We start from the raw sequence: 6,000 nt of genomic DNA, 5'->3' as shown, positions 1-6,000 counted from the left end.
TGGCCATTTCTAGGCCTAGGGTATCAGGCCTGCCTTTTCTACCTGTCTTCCCTCTTCCAGACTGGCTGGAACCCAAATCTAGTGGTGACCAAGTTTCTATAAAGCGGCTGATGAATTTACCAAGGAGGATAGTAGAGCAATGGCTTGGAAGGATCAAAGTCCCTGAATGACCATGAGGAGCAGGCCTCACCTCATGACCTCATGGCTTTTATATGGGAGAGGAAAAAGAACATCTACATGATTTAAGCAATTGAATTTGGAGAAATCTTTATTGTAGACACTTACCTTTACCCTAACCATAATGAGAATATTAAATTTTAAAAAATAGTATACCAAAGTATTCCTGGTGTTATGATTAAAATGGGAAAGAAAACAGTTCAAGCAAGGCAGACATTAAGAAAATGGAAGAAAGAGGAAGTGGCTGCCTGGAAGCGGGTACTTGAACTGAGTCTTGAAAGGTGAGTGTTTTCAATTAACTCTATTCATATTTCTCATCTACTCATTCTCCTGGTTTGCCATTTTTGTCCATGTTATTTCTTTCAGATATAAACTCTCTCATTCCTAATTTCTGTATGTAGGCTCGACTGGGCTAACTGTTCAAGACAGCTCACTCACGGCTAGCAGTGGATACAGCTGTTGGCTGGGAGCTCATCTGGTCTTATCAACCAGAGAGCCTACGATTGGCCTCCCCATGTGGCTTGGGCTTCTCACAGAGTTATGGCTGTATTCCAAGAATGAATGCCCAAGAGGACCCTGCAAAACTTTGTGACTTAGCCTTGGAAGACCTAGAACTTCTCTTCCATCACATTTTAGTGGTTAAGCAAGTTACTAAGATTAGCCCATGGAGAGGAATTAGACTCTACATCTCAATGTGAGGAGCAGCAGTGCATTCAGGGACATGAGGAATTGGCAACAGCTATATTTGGAGACTATCTCACTATACCACATAAGCATGGGGATTTGGAGTTATGATTGGTCCCAGATCAAAGTAGGTGACCATCCTGCATTTCTTCATCTATAAATCAGAGCCCCAGGGAAATAACTTTTCCTCCTCCCTGTGTCAATCAGAAGGAGTCAATGTTATTCTGGCATTAACCTGGGGATGGGAGAGACATCAAATGCCAAGATATCCATCAAAATCTGAATGACTCAATGTTGGTGAGCCAACAGGTCCAGAAGAGGATTGAAGAGGTCATGAAAAGCAAACATCTCTTCACTGGGGATAGAGGCGTCTGCTTATCTTTGTTTCTTCTGACAATCACCACCCATCTTTGCCCATCGAATGTGGAGGTTAAGGTTAAGGATTAGAGCAGAGCTAAAACTGAGAAAGGACGGCACTGTGCTAAACTTGGAAAAAGGTTTTCCTTAGCCCCTTGGCTACCTATTAGGATCAGGTTTAGGACCCAGCGTGGCCTCTCTCCTGTGTTATCTATGGCTACAGGAAGAGGAAACCATTCTTCCCCGAGCTACTACTGGCCACATTGGCCTTTGAATCCTGTTGTAGACTGGATAATGCCACACACCCCCCGAAACAAGGTGTCCAGATATTAATCTGCAGAAACTGTGACTATGATGTAATACAGTGAACAAAAATTAAGTTTGCAGACGGCATTAAGGTCACTAACTAGCCAACTATAAAATAGGAGATTATCCTGGATTTGTGGGGCAGGCTGATAAAATCAAAAGATTCCTTAAATGTGAAACAGAAAGGCAGAAGAGCCAGAGTCAGATAAAAAGACTGCCTATGAAAGCAGGGCTAGAGTGATGCAATTGCTAGCCTTTGAAGATGGCAGAGGGTCATGAACCAAAGAATGCAGTGGCCTCTAGAAACTGGAAAAAACTGCAAAAAAACAGATTTTCCTCTTGAGCCTCCAGAAAGGAATGCAGCCTTCCTTTCCCACACCTTGATTTCAGCCCAAAGAGACCTATTTTGAACTTTTGAACTACAGATCTGTAAGATACTAAATTTGTGTTGTTTTAAATTGCTCAGTTTATGATAATTTGTTACAGCAGCAAAAGAAAACTAATGCAAACCCAAAGGACCTCAGTAAATAAAATGGGAGTCCCATCACTAGGGAGAGTGGGCCCTCACATCTTTTGTTTGTTTGTTTTTGTTTTGAGACAGGGTCTCATTCTGTCTCCCAGACTGGAGTACAGTGTCATGATCATGATCATGGCTTCACGGCTCACTGAGGCCTCTGCCTCCTGGGCTCAAGCAACTCTTCCACCTCAGCCTGGACTGTAGTAGCTGAAACTACAGGCATGCACCACCATGTCTGGCTAATTTTTTGTATTTTCTGTAGAAATGGGGTTTCACCGTTTTGCCCAGGATGGTCTTAAACTCCTAGGCTCAAGTGATCAACCCACCTAGGCCTCCCAAAGTGCTGGGATTACAGGTGTGAGCCACCCTGCCAGACCCCTCGGATCTGTTTTGACAGATAACATTCAAGTGCAGAAAACAGCTTGTCAGGACCAGTCAGGTCTGCTGGGATGAGTGGCAGAGGAGCAGAAGCTCAGCCTGGGAAAGCACAGACGAGAGGAGAGGAATGTAGAGAGAGAGAGAGCACCAGTGGCCAGAGGCAGGAATTGAGTGTGTTTTATGAAGCAGAAGACTTCCCCTCTCCACAAGAAGTGGGGCTGGGAGAAATTGCTATGTTAAATGGCACAAATTTTTCTTTATTGCACCTTTTAGTAAAACATCCAGTGAACGCTGCCTTAACTCTACAAACTTTTGGAGATGGATTTGTTTGTTTTTAATGCTCTGCTGAGCCAAGTATGGCCTCAGAGTTGCCAAAGTACCTGATTTAACAAATCTCTCATTTCCTTGACTAAAGAATAGATATTAGGCCAGGTGCAGTGGCTCATGCCTCTAATCCCAGCACTTTGGGAGACCTAGGCGGGTGAATCACCTGAGGTCAAGAGTTCGAAATCAGTCAGGCCAACATGGTAAAACCCTGTCCCTACTAAAAATACAAAAAATTAGCCAGGCATGGTGACAGGTGCCTTTACCCAGGAGGCAGAGGTTACAGTGAGCTGAGATTGCACCATTGCACTCCAGCCTGGGCAACAAGAATGAAACTCTGTCTCAGAAAAAAAAAAAAAAAAGATACTAAGTCCTGTCTGAGCAGTCCCTGCCCAAAGTCTAAGCAGGAAATTTAAAAAGCCAGAAGGACAGAGCAAGCAGGTGGGCAAACAGGAAGCAGAGAAGTGGCCATGCTGCATAGTTCAGTTTGCTTAAAATGAGCAGAATTATCCCTAATTCCCCAAGCCAACAATTTCCAAGAACTTAATACTTGGTACCTTGGGTTTAGAATTCAAAACCCAAAATAAGTTTCCTTACCTCTCAGAACAGTTTCTCCTACCAAGACTGATTAAAAATAAATGGAAAAGAAAGATGACATTGGTGGCTTTTTTTCTTTTTAAACAGGTCTCTCTCTGTCACTCAGGCTGGAGTGCAGTGGTGCAATCATAGCTCACTACAGCCTCAAACCCCTGGGCTTAAGTGATCTTCCTGCCTCAGTCTCCCAAGTAGCTAGGACTATAGATGCATGACACCACACCTGGCTATTAAAAATTGTTTTTGGTAAGGCTGGGTGTGGTGGCTCACACCTGTAATCCCAGCACTTTGTGAGGCCAAGTTGGGCAGATTACCTGAGGTCAAGAGTTTGAGACCAGCCTGACCAACATGTGAAACCCTGTCTCTACTAAAACTACAAAAAATTAGCCAGGCATGGTGGCACACACCTAGCTACTCTGGACACTGAGGCAAGAGAATCGCTTTAGCTTGGGGGGTATAGGTTGCAATGAGCTGAGGCTGAGCCACTGCACTTCAGCCTGGGTGACAGAGTGAGACTCCATCTCAAAAAAAAATTTTTTTTGGTAGTGACTGGGATCTTGCTATGTTGCCCAGGCTGGTCTCAAACTCCTGGTCTCAAGTCATTTTCCTGCCTCACTCAGCCTCCCAAAATGCCAGGATTACAGATGTGAGCCTGGCCCAGGTTAGTGGCTTTTAAAGTTGATGTTTATTATTCCCTCTGCTCTCTACCCATCTTTACTGGGGAAAACAGAGTGAGTGGGGGTGGGGCAGAGGAGAAATGATATCGTTTCTGCTTCTTCTCAGTCTTCCCACTGTTGTGAGAGAAGGCTGCCCTTGCCCAGCATGGGGGATTGGAGCTATTGGAGACAGTTCTGGCTCTGCTCTTGATGAGGGGAAAACAAGGCACTGCTCACAAAACCCTAAGATGGCAAGTGTTCCCGAGGCTACTCCATCTCAAGGCAGCCTGCTTCAAGGACTTGTCCACTCAATTAGCTGTCAGATGCTCTTCATGAGATGGAGCTCAATTTCCATCACCCCTCACTTCTCTATGCTTGGCATCCCCTGCCTTTAGAGATTATTCTTACTTTTAAAAAAGCTTACAACAATCCTAAAATGTATGTAGAACTACGAAAGACCCAGAATAGACAAAGCTATCCTGAGCAAAAAGAACAAAACTAGAGGAATTGCATTACCTGACTTCACATTATACTACAGAGATATTGTAACCAAAACAGCATGATACTGGTATAAAAACAGACACATAGACCAGTGGAACAGAATAGAGAGCCCAGAAGTAAATCCATACGTCTACAGTGAGCTAATTTTCTACAAAGATGTCAGGAACATACTCTGGGGAAAAGACAGTCTTCAATAAATGACAGTGGAGAAACTGGATATCCACATGCGGAAGAATAAAACTCAGCCTCTATTTCTCACCAAATACAAAAATAAAATCAAAATAAATTAAAGATTTATGTCTAAGACTTCAAACTATAAAACTACTGAAAGAAAACATTGGGAAGCTCTCCAGGTCATTCATCTGGGGAAAGACTTACCAAGTAATACCCCCAAAGCACAGGCAACCCAAGCAAAAAAATGGACAAATAGGATCCCATCAAGCTGAGAAGCTTCTGCACGGCCAAGGAAACAATCAGCAAAGTGAAGAGACAACCCACAAAATGGGAGAAAATATTCGCAAATTATCCACCTGACAAGAGAGTAAAAACCAGAATATATAAGGAGCTCAAAAAACTCAATAGAAAAAAATCTAATAATCTAGTGCAAAAATGATCAAAAGGTCTGAATAGACATTTCTAAAAAGAAAACATACAAATGGCAAACAGGTATATAAAGGGGTGCTTAGTATCAGTGATCGTCAGAGAAATGCAAATTAAAAACTACAGTGAGATATCATCTCACCTCAGTAAAAATGGCTTTTATCCAAAAGACAGGCAATAAAAAATGCTGGCAAGGATGTGGAGAAAAGGGAACCCTTGTACACTATTGTGAGGGTGTAAATTAGTACAACCACCACGGAGAAAAGAATAGGGGTATCTCAAAAAACTAAAGGCAGAACTACTATATGATCCAGCAATTCCATGACTGGATATTTGCCCAGAGGAAATGAAATCAGTATGTCACACAGATATCTGCACGCCCATGTTTATTGTAGCACTATTCACAATAGCCAAGATTTGGAAGCAACTGAAGTGCCCATTGGCAAACAAATGGATAAAGAAAATGTTGTACATATGTACAATGGAGCACCATTCAGTCATGAAAAAGAATGAGATCCTGTCACTTACAACAACATGAATGGAGCTGGAAGACATGTTAAGTGAAATAAGCTAGACACAGAAAGAACTTTGCCTGTGCTCACTCATTTGCAAGATCCAAAAATTAAAACAATGAACTCATGGAGATAGAGAATAGAATGATGGACACCAGAGGCTAGGGAGGGTAGTGGAGGCGGTGGTGGGGTGCTGGTAGAAGTAGAAATGGTTAATGAGTACTAAAATACAGTCAGATAAAATGAATAAGATCTAGTATTTGATAGCACAACAGAGTGACTACAGTCAACAATAATTTATTGCACATTTTAAAATAACTAAAAGGGTATAATTAGAATGTTTGTAACATAAAGAAATGACAAATGCTTGAGGTGATGGATACCCTATTTATTC

This window comes from Sapajus apella, unplaced genomic scaffold (genome assembly GCF_009761245.1).
Source record: "Sapajus apella isolate SASKATOON/1434 unplaced genomic scaffold, GSC_monkey_1.0 scaffold4, whole genome shotgun sequence".
In the NCBI taxonomy this organism is placed as follows: Eukaryota; Metazoa; Chordata; class Mammalia; order Primates; family Cebidae; genus Sapajus; species Sapajus apella.
The sequence above is the reverse complement of the archived record's forward strand: the minus strand, read 5'-3'. Positions refer to the sequence as shown.